Source organism: Rhinolophus ferrumequinum, chromosome 5 (genome assembly GCF_004115265.2).
Source record: "Rhinolophus ferrumequinum isolate MPI-CBG mRhiFer1 chromosome 5, mRhiFer1_v1.p, whole genome shotgun sequence".
NCBI classification, from domain to species: Eukaryota; Metazoa; Chordata; class Mammalia; order Chiroptera; family Rhinolophidae; genus Rhinolophus; species Rhinolophus ferrumequinum.
The window spans coordinates 50,995,666-51,011,951 of record NC_046288.1 but is presented as its reverse complement, the minus strand read 5'-3'; positions in this window follow the sequence as shown (position 1 = coordinate 51,011,951).

Here is a 16,286-nt window from a genome sequence, read left to right as displayed (position 1 = left end):
TAATTTGAAGGATAGTAATATACTTTAAATTCTGATCTAAAAGGTCAACAAGCAAACAATGCAGAGAATTCTTCTTTCTCTTCTTATGAAAATCACAGTGCAATCTGAATTCACCTTGCTCTTATATTTTAAAAGGTGCTATAGTGCTTACTCTTGGATTATAGAAAATTTAATAATCTGATGTCTTGGTTTTTATTGTTTCTATTGGAAGTTTCAAAATAATGTTAAAGGAATAAAGGCAATATATAAATATTTTGTCCACATATATCATTAAAAATTCTACAAAATCCATAACATGCATTATGTACTATTGAAAGTTTTATTTGAACGTAAATTTTCAGAAGTAAAGTAAATAAATAATTCAGGACTAAGTTTTACTTTGATGTGTTCTAACAAGTGATCCGATAATAATAATTTTAAAAAACTACCTCAAGTCTGAGGAAAAGTAAAACTATGTTTTGCTCTGTGAAAGACACTGTTGAAAGAATGAAGAGTCAAGTCACAGATTGGGAGAAAATATTTGCAAACCATATTTGATAAAGGACTTGTATCCAAAATGTACAAAGAACACTTAAACTCCACAGTAAGAAAATAAATAGCTTGATTAAAAACTGAGCCAAAGATCTGAACAGACACATCACAAAGATCATCAGATGGCAATTGAGCACGCATATGAAAAGATACTCAACATCATTTGTCATTAGGGAATAACAAGTTAAACCAACAGTGAGATACCACCATATACCTTTTAGAATGGCTAAAATACAAAACACTGACAACACCAAATGCTGACAAGAATTTTGAGAAACAGGAACTCTCTTTCATTGTTAGTGGAAATGCAAAGTGATACAGCGACTTTAGAAGACAGATTGGCAGTTTCTTACAAAGCAAAACAGTCTTACCATATGATCCAGCAATGATGCTCCTATGTGTTTACCCAAAAAAGTTGAAAACTCATGTTCACACAGAAACCTGCACATGAATATTTATTCATATTTGCCAAAAACTGAAAGCAACCAAGGTTTCCTTCAATAATGAATGGATAGATAAACCATGGTACATTCATATAATGGAATAGTATTCAGTCCTAAAAAGAAATGAGCTATCAAGCCATGAAAAGACATGGAGGGAACCTTAAATGAATATTGCTCAGTGAAAGAAGCCAATTTGAAAGGATACATACTGTATGATTCCAACTATATGACATTTTGGAAAAAGCAAAACAATGGAAAGGGTAAAAAGATCGGGAATTGTAAAGGGAAATGGGGAAGTGGTGAATAGGTGGAGCACGGGATTTTTATGGCAGTGAAACTAACCTATACTTATACTGCTCTATAATATAACAGTGGGTAAATGACTTCATGCATTTGTTGAAACCCCATAGAACAAAGCAGAGTGAACTCTAATGTAAGCTATGGACAGTTAGTTCATAGTCATGTACAATATTGGTTCATTAATTGTAACAAAGTGTACCACACTAAGGCAAGATGTTAATAACAGGCAAAACTGGGCAGAGGGTGCAATATATGGAACTCTGCTCAATTTTTCTGTAAGCTTAAAAACTACTCTAAAAAGTAAACTATCAATTTTTTAAAAAATCTACCTCAAGCCTGAAGAAAAACAAAACTATTTTGGTTACTATTAATAATGACCTACATCTTCTCTTCTACCTATTGCCTATATTGATTTCAACACTTTAGTTGACTGACAATTATTGCCCAGTGATTTTAATGGACATCTTTCCAAAGTTCATGAATTGGTTTGGAAAAATATTTCTCTAGTAAGATTTCTCTTTCTAACAAGCATTGCTTTTGGACTATAACTTTTTAAGACTTACAAACTCAGAAATTAATGAATTATTCTTTCTCATACGAAATGGTAGGGTTTTTTTTCCCCCAAAAAGACAAGGGAAATATGAAAAGGACATATTATTAAAATAAGAAACTAATAGAAATGGAAACCAGGAAATAATTTACTTCTTGATAAATACTTGTAAATATTATCTTTATTGGAGAATCAGAAATCTCATTTATTTTGCAATGAAGTGAGTAAAAATTTTTCTAAACCAATATTACAGAAACCCATCAATGCAAAACTGGTCAATGTATATCATGGATAGATTCTATCTATAAACTAAATCAGTTGTAGTTACTTGTACAAATGTGCCGTGGATTGTTTACTGTGACCCAAATTCAGTTTTGTGATAATTAATAGATATATCAAAAAAAAAGGAAAACAAAAAACACACAGTTGTTTCCAGTCTTTCAGCTTAATAGGTATTTGTTATATTAATATAATATAGATCAGCAGTTCTCAGACTATTTTCCTCACCATGATACACATGACAGATGATGCTGACATGGAAAGACACATTCTCATCACATGTCCAGATTTTTTAAAATGCATCCCAAAATTGTGGAGAAGTAAATTTTTTCACTGAAAAAATTTTTTCAATTACCACAACTATGGTGTGTCTGTAACTATTGTATAAACAGGGTCTAACTCCAGTCTTTGCAGTCAGGTAAGCATATGGCATTGCAATTAATGCCAGAGATCCTGTTAGAGAATTACCCTTCTTTGTATTAACAATTCCTTTTAAAAACTAAACAATTTGTGAACATGAGCATTTTACTTATTAGTAGTAAATATCTATGGTCTAGGCTCACTACCTGTGTGTTGCAAAACCTAGGCTGAGGTCTCCTGACTTAGAGGATACACCGAATGATTTGCTGAGTGAAAGTAGCTGAGTTCCATTTATAATTCTATTTTAATTGTGACACTAACATTTTGCTTTCACTCTGAAGAGAAAAAGAAAACCCTGTATAGAGATAACTCTGTAGGAAAATCTAATTATAATTACCATCCACCATTCAGGGAATTGTGTAAGTACTTCTGGGAGCAATATTTCCTTTCCTATAGCCTCTTGATTTTACGTACGTATTATTAAATTATTGAATTTCATTTAGGCTACATAACACAAAATCCTCAAATTAGGTGGTTTTAAAAGCATGATTAATTCGTCTCATCCTAACTCTGGCCATTGTTACTTAGAAAATACCATGCAAAACTGTATTAAATACTAATATTCTGGGTCCAAAATAGCACATATGTTAAATTTATACTTACAAAAGGAGAATACTACATCTGATCAATGAACAGCTGAAAGTTACTTTGAATTCCTAGGGATGTAAATATTATTATTTTGATGAAGGCCGAACCATTTTGTATTTGCAAATCCCTTACCCTAGACTGCACGCCAGTCAGACCTTCCCATGCCTTCTTCCCCGCTCTGTCTAAAGGAGACTTTCTCCAAAGGGCTTCCTTACTCTTCTCTAAAGGACTTCCCACCATCCTCCCAGCCTCGATCACTCTCTATCCCTCACCCTCCTTAAACTGTCTTCATAGTGTGTGTCACTCATTGACATTATTTATTTATTTATTTTTACTTTTCTGTGTGTATTTTCCAGTTCTCTCAGTGGGATGTAATTATCAAACAGGCGATGATGTAGTCCAATTTTCCACAATATATGCTCAGTAAGTATTTATTAAATGAAGTTAAATGTTTTCCACAGAATAAATGTCTTTATCCCATAAACTTAGCATATTTTATTTGTATGATCTCCTCAAAAATAGATAATTTACTTTGAAAGAGAATACCCCATTTCCTCAAAGCAGACTTATTTGACTTTTACATAGTCTTTAAAAGAAGATGAACTTGAGGTCCATTAACTAAATTATACCTAAAATTTTTGAGAATTATTTTAGTAATGAATTTAAAATTGTACCTGAGGACAGATTTGAAAGAAGGTGATCTGGTTGACAAGAACTCAAGGCTGTTGATATCCTCCAAACATCATAATGGGTCTATGCTAAGTTGTTCTAGATGTCCTTAAATTTTTGCACTTGAGATGGGAAGTTTTAATTGGCAGAGACAGCCTAATTTCTAATGCTTCCAAAAGAATATAGTTGTCTCCCTCCAGATTCTCCCACTCTTGCTCCAAGGAGCCTATGTGGTTCCCTGGTTGTTAAGTTACACTGCATAGCTTAGCAACGTGGTAACATTCCTTAGAGAAAATCTGAGTTCCAAAACTTCTCCACCTGTCATTCTTCTCAGAGCTCCATTTACCCACAGCTTGACAAAACCACATGGCAGCAGTGACTTTTCTTAGTGTTAGACGTGTGATAGAGTTGGATCAAGTGCAAAAGAAAGAGATAGAAAATAAATAGCAATTTTCATCATATTAATACTCCTCCCCACAATTCTGCTAAAAGAACACATACCATGTAGATATAATCAAACTTAACTCATTCAAAACGTAGGACAAGAAACTTAAGAGTGTGAATGATTTTAAAGATATCCAAATCAGCCTGTTCTAGTAGTTAGGATGCTTATGCTGATAACTTGTTCAACAGCCTTGAAAAGAATTGAAATGTTAATTAAAAATTATAAAGAAACATTAATACAGTTAAAGTCATAAAATTGCCTGTGAAAAGTGAAGATGAATTCAGCCATAGTAATTCCATATATGCACACACATAGTACATATACATATGCTGTAAGCTATCAGGGTTTTATACACTGGTGCTCCCCAGTATTTTTCTTTCAGGCCACACATGATTTTTAATTTCTGAATTGCAGTCTCTGAAAGCAATATAGACAATTTCTGAAGGATAAATACTAGTTTAAAACAATGCAAGGATGGAGCCTTATTTAGTCTGTTTTCTTGACTTGTCCCCCAAATTAAAGGCTCAACATCTCCACATGCCTGTAACCCATTCAGGAACTATGCCACACTACTTTACTGTATTTTATGGGGGGTGGGGGGAATTTAAAGAATATTCTAAGGTAATTTTGGCATCTTGAGATTTTCATTGTACACTTTGTATCAGTTGGGAATTTGCTTTACACAGTTAATAAGAGACTTATTTCTCCCTCACATTAAAGAATTCAACAATCCATAGTTGGTATGGAAGCTCCCTGGTGTCATTATGGACCTAGGCTTGTTCCACCTTGTAGTTCCATCTTCCTTAATATGTGGCTACTCTTCTTGAAGTCATCACTTGTCCAAGATGGTTCTTGAAGTTCCAGTCATTCAAATGGCTTCTGTGTTTCCAGACATCGAATCCATTGTCCAGGCAGAAAACAAGAGGAAAGGGAGGTAAGGCAAACATGGGCACATGCTAGCTGTGTGCTCCCTCCATAAAACCATTTCCGTGAGTCCCAGACAATAGTCTAGATGCATTGATCACTTCTCACGGCAAGAGGGTGTAGAAAATGTAGGGAGAGGGGTTAGTTAATATCCAAAGAGAGAGAAAATGCGTATCCGGTTATGAACAGCAATCTCCACCCCAGATTCTGACATTGATTCCTAACCTCTGTGTAAACGGTATCTACACTCTATGTGGTTGTACCTTTCCTTGGAGAGGGCTGAGGCCATTATAGGGAGACATACCTCTGGCTGTGTAACTATGGCTCTGTTGTATTTCCTTTATGAAGACCTACGGGGACCTTTCTCATCTCATTACTAGAAAATAATGATACAGCTGGTTTGTTTGAGCACAGTTTGCAGTAATTCTGTCAGAACCAAGGGACACAGGTTGCTCTGCCACACTACTCATGGCAGCACATGTATCCTTGTTGCCTTGGTAACAAACAGGCTACCAGTCCCAGACACTCTATTATTTTCAGCAAAGATAGAAAATAGGTGGAGAGATTTCTTACAATATGTGCATACATTTATGATTGTTGACTAGTGCTTTATAAAACACTGTGGTAATGATAAGCAGGGCACTCCAGAGCGCGAGATAGGGCGGTCAGGATGAGTCTCCCTGAGAAAGTATTAAGTCGAGATCTTCAGCAAGGCAGAAAGTTGGGAAGGACAGTCCAACAGAGAACAATCAACATTTTAATTTGAAATGAAAATTTGTTTCCTCTCCTGTGTGCTGCATTATACAGTAATGAAAATTGATCATCTATTGTGAACTTTGTTCCACATGCCATCCCAGCTAATTTAATCCTGAGAAAGGGGACCTAAAATGTTATTCTGGCATGTGCCTCCTTGTAAAGAAAGTTTTTCAAAGCTCCAAATAGCCAATATCCACCCAATCCTGACTCAAACCTAATTCAAAGAAGACATGACTGTGTGTCAAATTCTCTTTTCACCTGAGTCAAATCAGCATGTTCATAAGTATAGACTTGATGTAAAAATCTTAACCCCAGTCTTAACTTCTATACATTTATATCTAAAATGCAGACTTGAGCACATAAATCTATGTCATCTCCCAGCTTGTCCATGAAATGTTAACTGTCCTAAATGCAGTGTGGTATCTTGCATTGGATCCCTGAGCAAAAAAGGCCTAGATGGCATCTTCTTTGGGAATTACCCACTCCTGATTTTGTTCTCATATGCTCCACTGAGATGTCTAATAGGTATCAGGGAAGATGGTTTTAACTCAGCCAGATAATAATAACACAATAATAGCATGTTTTTAAAAAATTGTTTTTAAATACTTGCTTTCAAATACTTGTTTTTAAATCAGAGTCAGTGCTGTATTAAGTACTTTATATGGATTATCTTGCATAATTTTCACAACTCTTTGAGGTAGATGTTATTTGATATTATTATTGTCATATAGGGCAAAGCTAAGGTTTCAAGAGGTTATATAATATTCCTCACATCACGTGGTAATGCTGTCAGGAGTCTACCCCAAGTCTGTTTGAGGCAAGACCTGTGTTGTAACCACACCTGCATTCCTAACACAGCTAACAAGGATTACCTCAAAAAGTGGAGCTAAAGCTCTTTCAAACCCTATGCACCACGATAAACTGGGAAATGTGATGGAGATACTTAGACATGCATTCTAAACCTGTTCTAAAGTTTTTAACATTTAACATGTTTAGGGAAGCCCTGTGTACCAGGCTTAACCACATGAAATGTGGCTAGTCTGACATGAAATGTGCCCTTCCATGTAACATATACATGGGATTTTAAAGACTTAGTACCAAAAATACTAAAATATCTAATTAATAATTCTTATTGTTGATTACACTGTGAAATGATAACATTTCAAATAGATCAGGGCTATTAATATTTATTTCACCTATTTCTTCTTACTCTTTTCAATGTAGCTACCAGAACATTTTAAATTACATATGTGGCTCACATTATAATTCTATTGGGTAGCACTGCACAAAACCTGGTTTTGTGCCTCTTTAAGCTTGTCTCAGTGGCAAAACTATTCTGTTTCTCACATGAATTCTCTTTGGCAAGACCCTTAATATTTCCATACTGAACAGGAACAAAGATTGTCCTCTTCACTGACAACAGACTTCAGGCAGATCGTTGCAGTAAAAAGAGATGGTTTGACAACTGTTACAGCAGGTCTTTATGAAACTTAGATTTGATAAAGGTTTTCTAAATTTCCTAGAAAGAGAAGCTGGGCTAAGCATCAAGGAGGCATGTCCCCAAGTGCTCAGTTAAGCGTTAGCTAAATAACTAAGTCTCTGCATTGTGTAAAGGAAAGCTGAAAAGTAACAACATGTCTTTAGATTGGCTGATATCTAGTAATTTGGGAGACAGTGCGGACATTGTGGGAATTTATCTGTTCTCTTTATCTTTTTAAAGATAATTGCAAACCAATGTTCCTATTTCATTGGATAAATTAGGAAGCCATTTATATTGACAAGTTCTCCTTTTTGGCAGATAGATAGATAGATAGATAGATAGATAGATAGATAGATAGATAGATAGATAGATAGATATTCATAATGAGAAGGAAAGTTGCAGAGAGTACTGAAGCATGTACCATAGAGCAGGCTTCTTCTGTGTGTCACACGTGTAGGTGACCTTGAATGGGGGCAGTAGAGGAGGCTCAGATAAAACACTGTGCTTAGCAAGAGAGTGCTGGTTGATTCCTTTTTTGTTGTGTTACATACTTGCAATTCTCCTGTGTTTATAATAGTTTTCATTTGTAACTAAGGAAAGAGTGAACGTTAATTTAAAATTTTTGCATTCATTATTTGAATAATTTTTATTTTGGAATAATTTTAGATGTACAGAAAAATTATAAATATAGCACAGGATGTTCCTGTATTCTCCTCATCCAGTTTCCCCTAATGTTAACATCTTCCATTACCATAGTACATTTGTCAAAACTTAGAAACTAACATTGGTACATTACTATTAATTCCAGACTTTCTTTTCCACTGATGTCCGTTTTTTTGTTTCAGTGTCCAATATAAGATACCGCATTGCATTTAGGACAGTTAATATTTGATGGACAAGCTGGGCAATGACTTGTCCAAGGTAGTGATTTTGGATTTTTTTCAAAAAGCTTTATTGAAGCATAATTGACACACACACAAAAACTTGCATGTATTTAATGTATATAATTTGATGAGTTTGGACACATGCATACACCCATGAAATCTCCCCACAATCAAGGTAAGAGATGTATCCATCACCTCCAAAAGGTTCCTCATCCATTTTTGTTGTTGTTGTTGTTGTTGTTATGGTAAGAACATTTAACATGAGATCTGTACTTTTAACATATTTTTTAAGTGCACAATACAGTGTTGTTTACTATAGGCACATGTCGTACAGAAGTTCTCTAGAACTTAATTCATTTTTATAACTGAACTTTTACACCCATTGGATAACAGCTTCCCATTTCCTCCTCTCCAGCCCCTGGCAGCCACCATTCATTCTGTTGTCTGCTTTTAAGAGTGATATTTTTAGATCCCTCCTCTAGTGAAATCATGCAGCATTTGTTCTTCTGTGATTGGCTTATTTTTCTTAGCATAATGTCCTCTGAGTTTATCCATGCTTTCACATATGGCAGGATTTCCTTCTTTTCAAGGCTGAATAACATGCTATTGTATGTATATACTACATTTTCTTTATCTATTCATTGGTTGATGACTATTTAGGTTGTTTGCATATCTTGACTATTGTGAATAAAGCTATTTTAAAAAATCCATAATTCCTACCTTGGACAAGTGAGAAGATCCCAGAGAAGACTGGATCCTCTCATCTAACCCTGTCACCTGAGTACACAGGAGAAAATTCACTCATTACATTAGCGAGTTAAGATCTGGGAAAGGATAAAACATTAATGTGACGTAGGACACGTGTGTTTTGAATAGTCATGTGACAAAATATGCAAGCCTGGCAAAATGGCATAGAACCTGGTGACCAGTAGAGGGGATTGCCTGAGGAGGACAGTGCACCCCAGGGTGAGAGGGTGGGACAGGCTAGGGCACGGCAGGCTGGAGTGTGTGTCTCTCTCCCACACTAGACTGTGATCCTCTAAATACTGGGGCCTGTGCCTTACTCATCCTCGTGTTCCTCACAAGGATTTGCACATAGCAGCACAGCACATCCTGCATGACAGTTGGTTGACATTCTGACAAGGAAGGTCCTAGAGAAGAATTTGATAATAAGAGAAAGGTGAGGAAAGCCTGACAAAGGCAGGGCAGGGGGAAAGGTGTCAATTTTGGAAGGGGAGGAGTGGGGCAGGCCTTCACAAGAGAATGAAAGAGATAGCAAAAGAACTGGCAGTGACAGAGGTGGAAGAGCCAGTTAGTAATGAACAAAGAGAAAAGGAAGCAAGGAAAGTGCAGAGGTTGTTGCTGGGTGAGCATGTCTCTTGGTTCAGGCTGAGGAAGTCGCTTCTCCCAGAGTAAGTAGGGAGTAGAAGATAGAGATTACCCACAGTAAATGGCCACTATGTATGGTGCTTAATCTGTGCCAAATCTTTTACCTCCATCATGGCATCTAATCCTTAAAATTCTCCCGGAAGTAAGAATTACTATCTACAGGGATTAGGAAATTGACACTCAGAGAGAGGAAATGATTTACCCCAAGAGCAAAGGAGTTGAACCAAAGTTCACCAGATCCCAAACCAATGCTCTTACCCCTGAGCAGTGGACACTGAGCTGCTGGCAGGCCTCCAGGCCTGAACTCTGCCTAGCAGTAAGAATTGATAATGCTGTCTGCATGGGGCAATGGGAGTGCCTCCTGAGGGCAGTGCAGGGTTTTGTGTGACTTACAGCTTTCTCTGCGGACTCCATATGGCCTTGCAGCGAGTGAGACACCCTTACACTGGAGCTCTGACTCAGCCAGTTAGATGTGACTTAATACTTGAGCACTTGGCCACTGTCAGTCTATTTTCTCATCAGAAAAAAAAGGGATCTATTGTTTTGGATGCAGAGGGCCAGTGTTTGTAAATTTCTTAGCACATAGCCTGCTCAATACAGGGCTGCATTATTATAAATAGCACAACCTACTTCCCCCATGGACGACTCCATAACCCTTGAGGCTGCACTGATCTTGTTAAACAGTGGGCAGACGCTTCTCCCAGTCCCAGATGCCTCCTGCTTCCAGCTACTTTGGTGTCACAGGCTCTGTGGGGAGAGCAGGCCTGGGAAAGCCAGTGGAGGGAACAGAAGAAAATAGGGACAGGAAACCTGAGCATCTGTGTTAATAAGGTCAGAACACAGGAAACATGGCCGCATTAGAGGGGAAAGGTTCAGAAGGCTACAGCCAGTTTGGCATTTGGGATAGACACTGGGTAAGTTTGCCTAAGTTTAAAATGGAGTTTGACAGTGTAGGGAGGATTGAAGCAAATCTTGAGAGGACAGGCAGAGTACAAGAGCCAAACAGGGAGGCAAGGAACTGTCCTTGAACACCAGGCAGGTGCTCAGTAATATCGTGGCTGTTCTTTAACCATGTGGTAAAGGTTTGGAGGTGCCTCTTGCAACTACATTTTGTCCCGGCAAGACATGGTGGGTGGGCTCTTAAGTCCTACTATGTGCTTCTCCTCCTTTTTTTTTGTCGTTGTATTGAATCTGACTTCTTTATGACTTGGTATTATGTTAGTAAAATTCATTCATTTTGTTGGGAGTAGTTATAGTTGAAATTCATTTTTGTTGGTATCCCATTATAGACTATGCCATAACTTATTTACCTGTTCTTATGTTGATGGACATTTGGATTGTATATGCATTTGGCTATTTTGAATAATGCTTCTATCAACATTTTTGTGCATGCATTTCTATTGAACACATATTTATAAATGGATTGCTGAGTCATAGGTTGTACATCTTTACTTTAGTAGATATGGCCAAAAGTTCCTCAATGTTATAGTATCGATTTATGTTCCTCTCAGTGATGTGTAAGAGTTCTAGTTGCTCCATATGCTTACAAACACTGGGTATTATCAGTCTTTTAAAATTTTAGGCAGTTTAGGTAGTAATTAGTGATATATAATTATGAATTTATTTATTTATCTGAGGTAGAATTTGCATATAATAAAATAAATATTTTTAAAGGTGTACAGTTCAATGAGTTTTGACAAATGTGTGTAGTCATTTAACCACCATCACAATCAAGATATACAATATGCCCATCACCACAAAAGTTTCTTCATGTTCCTTGGCAGTAATTCTCCTTCCTTCATCCCATTAATTTTGCAAACACTATCTATCGCCTGTCCCTATAATTTTACCTTTTTGAGAATGTTATACAAATAACATGAAGCTTTTGAATCTAGCTTCTTCTACTTAGCACAATGTTTTGCAGATTCATCTATGTTACTATTTATATTGTAGTTCTCTCCCTTTTTTTGCTGAGTAGCAGTCCATTGTTGGGATGTACAATTTGTTTATCCATTTACCAGCTGTTGGATATTTGGATTGCTTCCAATTTTTATTATTATAAATAAAACTGCTATGAGCATTTGTGTACCAATCTTTGTATGGAAGTTTGTTTATATTTCCCTTGGGTACAAATGCCATGATCAACTTACATCTTATCTGCCCTTTGGAATATAAATGACAAAAGCAGTGTATCTGGACACTTAGATATTTCCTGAGTACTTACTATTGCCAATAACTGAACTAAATACATAACTTGCATACATTATTTAATATATATTAACAATATACAAAACACCTGTGACCCAGACAGATTCAGGGAGTTATACAATGTCACACAGACCTTGTCAGAGTTGTAGTTCTAACTCAGGCTGATTGAACTAATATCCATATTCACAGACTCTAACCCATGCACGGAGTAAATGTTGCTCAGGTTCCTGCAAATTGATTCAGAGAATCAGCCAAAATCAATGATGGATGTGAAAGTGCTGTGCAAATGGTAAAGCAATATGCAAATTTAGGTATTAATATGATGTGCTGAATTTGGTTGTAAATTTGGTTGTAAAGGCTGTAGACAATGCAATTCAACAGACTTAGCCACAGCCTGGGATAAGAGCTGTGAAAGAAGCACATTTAGTGGTGAAGAGTGTGGATCTTGTAGTCAGACAAACTTGAATTTGAATCTAGACTCTGCCTTGTACTGGAGATTTTGCCTTATAAAATTATGTAATCTATTTAGGTTAGATATTCATTGGATGAAGAAGGATAATAAAACCTACTGGATAAGAGTTCCATGAGAACTAAAAGAAATAATGTTCAAGAAAAAAAATCCTAGAATTTGTATGGAAACACAAAAGGCCCCAAATAGCCAAAGCAATCCTGAGGAAAAGGAACAAAGCCAGAGGTATCACATTTCCTGATTTAAAACTATACTACAAAGCTATAGTAATAAAAAACAGTTTGGTATTGGTGTAAAAATAGACACAGGGATCAATAAAACAGAATAGAGAGCCCAGAATCAAAACCCCACATTTACAGTCAACTCACATTTGACAAAAAAGCCAAAGACACCCAATGGGGAAAGGATAGTTTCTTCAACAAATAGCATTGGGAAAACTGGATAAACATGTGCAGACCATGAATTTGAACTTCCATCTTACACCACTCACAAAAATTAACTTGAAGTAGATAAATCCTTAAACATCACACCTGATACCATAAAACTCTTAGATGACAATGTAGGAAAGAAGCTCCTCAACATTGGTCTTGGCAATGATTTTCTAGATATGACACCAAAAGAACAAACACCAAAAGCAAAAATCAACAAACAGTATTAAATCAAACTTAAAAGCTTCTGCACAGCAAAAGAAACAATTAGCAAAATGAAAAGTTAACAGAATAGGATAATTTTTTTAATTTCAATTTTTTAATTAAAATTTACTGGGGTGACAGTGGTTAGTAAAATTACATAGGTTTCAAGTGTACAATTCTTTACTACATCATCTACATATCAGAATGGGATAAAATTTTTACAAACCATATATCAACTAAGGGGTTAATACCCAAAATATATAAAGAACTCAGACAAGTCAATAGCAAAAAGAACAATCTCATTAAAAAATGGTCAGAGGAACTGGATAGACATTTGTCCAAAGAAGACATCCAAATGGCCAATAGTGATGGATTAGTGATGTTCCAAAAATGCTCAACATCACTAATCATCAGGAAAATGCAAATCAAAGCCACAATGAGATACTACCTCACACCTGTTAGAATGGCTATCAGAAGATACAAGATAGTAAGTGCTGGCAAGGATGTGGAGAAAAGGGAACACTTGTATGCTGTTGGTGGGAATGTAAATAGGTTCAACCACTATGGAAAACAACATGGAGATTCCTCAAAAAATTAAAAATAGTTCTACCATATACTCCAGCAATTCCACTTCTGGGTATCTATCTGAAGGAAACAAAAACACCAACTTGAAAAGATATATGAACCCCCATTTTCACTGCACTATTATTTTAAATAGTCAAGACCTGGAAGCAACGTAAGTGTCTACTGATGGATGAATAAAGAAAATGTGGTGTATATAAACAATGGAATATTACTCAGTCATAAAAAGGAAGAAATTTTGCCATTTGTGACAACATGGATGGACCTTGAGAGCATTATGGTAAGTGAAATAAGTCATACGGAGAAAGACAAATACCATATAATCTCATTTAGATGTGGAATCTTAAAAACAACAACAAAAAGCCTCATAGATACAGAGAGCAGATTGGTGATTGTCAGAAGTAGGGGGTGTGGGATGAGCAAAATGGGAGAAGGTAGTCAAAAGATATAAACTTCCAGTGATAGAATAAATAAGTTCTAGGGATGTAATGCACAGCATGGTGACTATAGTTAGTAATACTGTATTGTATATTTGGAAGTTGCTAAAAGAGTAGTTCTTAAAAGTTCTCATCGCAAGAAAAAATTGGTAACTATGTATGGTGATGGATGTTAACTAGATTTATCATGGTGATTTCAATATATATGTGTGTGTGTGTGTGTGTGTGTGTGTGTGTGTGTGTGTGTGTGTGTGTGTATGTATATTATGTCATATACCTAAAACTAAAATAATGTTGAATGTCAATTATATCTCAATTAAAAATGGTTGGTGGAATTTGGCTTATAGCAACCTCTCATTTGGGATGGAGCCTCTAAGATGATCTAATTCAGCCTTATGCAGAGCAGGGCTCCCCTGCTCACTGTTATAAACACACTACCATGAGGAAGAAGGTCACACAAGACAAGCCAGCTCATTGCCCTTTAAAAAAAAGGGTCATAATTGCTCATTTCCACATTTAGACACCGCTCTCCTTCCTAAAGCTGTCAACAATCGCAAGCGCACTTCTTTCAGTATCCCAGAATATACTTGCTAGCATTCACACTTGCCACTTGCTATCTTACCATCCTGTGGCCTATCTTAGGATTCAACTTCTTAACAATGCTTCATCCATCCAGTGTTAATCTACCAGGATTTTCCTTATTAAAAAATGTAAGAAACATGAGAATTGAATAATTCTCTTTCCTTACCTGCTCTTTCTCTTCCTTTATTCTTCTTTGAGACGTAGCATTAAAGCCGCCATTTTAGCTTTGAGACCCAGTTCTTTTAGGTCCTGAGACTCTCTTGTACTATCCTTGATTGTAGGGCTCTCCTCTCATCCGTTCTACCTGTGACAAGGCTGGTTTCAGAGTTCTGGTACAGCTGGTGTGCATCCTGTTCTTCCTCACAGACGCGTTTGTGGAATCCACTGTCAGGTTCATACTTCACACATTCCTCCCCTCTTAAACTTTTTTTGTATGCATAGCTATAGACTCTTAACATATGTTTTTGAAACCTAAATAAATCAGCCCTTCTAAAGCTTGAATATAAGTCTGATTGTGCTTACAGTTTCTTCTTTAATGATTAGGAAGGAATCATCTAGGATGGCATTGTCACTGTCCCATCACCATATTGCCAAATAACTTTTCCTTTTTAGCCAATTAAGTCAAAAGAAATAGTTCTCTTCATTGCTCTCTGGTTGGAAGATGCAACTGTTAGCAAAGTAAAAGCAAAATGAGACCTCCAGTCCTTATTTGGGGGGTTAGGTTCCAGCCCTGCCATTCATAATGTGAGCCATAAGGATACATATCTCTGCAGGTTTTTTTGCCTTTTGATTCTTTATCCAAGTGCTTTTGTCTGCACTTGAACCCAATCACTGGAATTTCGTGGGAGTCTTTTAGAGGCATAAATATTTATTTATTTATTTATTTATTTATTTATTTATTTATTTATTTAAAGTGATTTTCTGATGAAAAGAGATCATTTTAATTGGGGAAGGGTGGGTTGCCAGAGCTTGCTAAGCCCGAGCGTATCTAACCACCTATTTAAATGCTATCTTTGTGTGAAATGGTCTTTCTCTCCTCTGCCTTTAATTTCTCCTCCCTGGAATCCTGAGTTATGGAAAATGTGTGATGCTGGGAACAGTTCCTTTCGGAACATGTGTTTCATTTGATTCAGTGCTGCTCTTTTATGGACAAAAACGGAAGGCTCTACTTGTGTGTTTGGAGGTAAGGAGATAAGGCAACAGTAATGTTCGATACAAATGGGAACCTAGCCCTTCGAAAATCCGTTTGTTATTCTACTTCACAAAAAGCATAAAACAAACAAAACAGTGAAATGTGAAGGAGAGATTTTAGTGTCTGAGCCCCACACACCTTCAGCCCGGGCTGACTCAGCTTCATAGAATTCCTCTCCAACTCCCATCCCCATGGCCTGTCAACACAGGGGCTTAAACAACTTTCCAACCGCACCCCCCTGAACATTAAATGAGGGGAACTACCCAGTCAGCAGTCCAAGGAGGATCATCACATCAATTTTGGATGTCTTAAATATAAAGAGAAAAGCCAATGAGGGTAAATTTTCATGCATAGTTTCTAAATTTCTTCTAGTCAAAGAGACTAGAGTTCATCATAATTTTCTTTCAAACTTCAAAGTTTTGTGATCAATTTTCTATAAGCAGGGCACCCAAGGACATACAAGCACAGACAGATACAGCACTTTGCTATCAATAGAAGCAATAAAACTCCTCAAAATAGAGGTTGT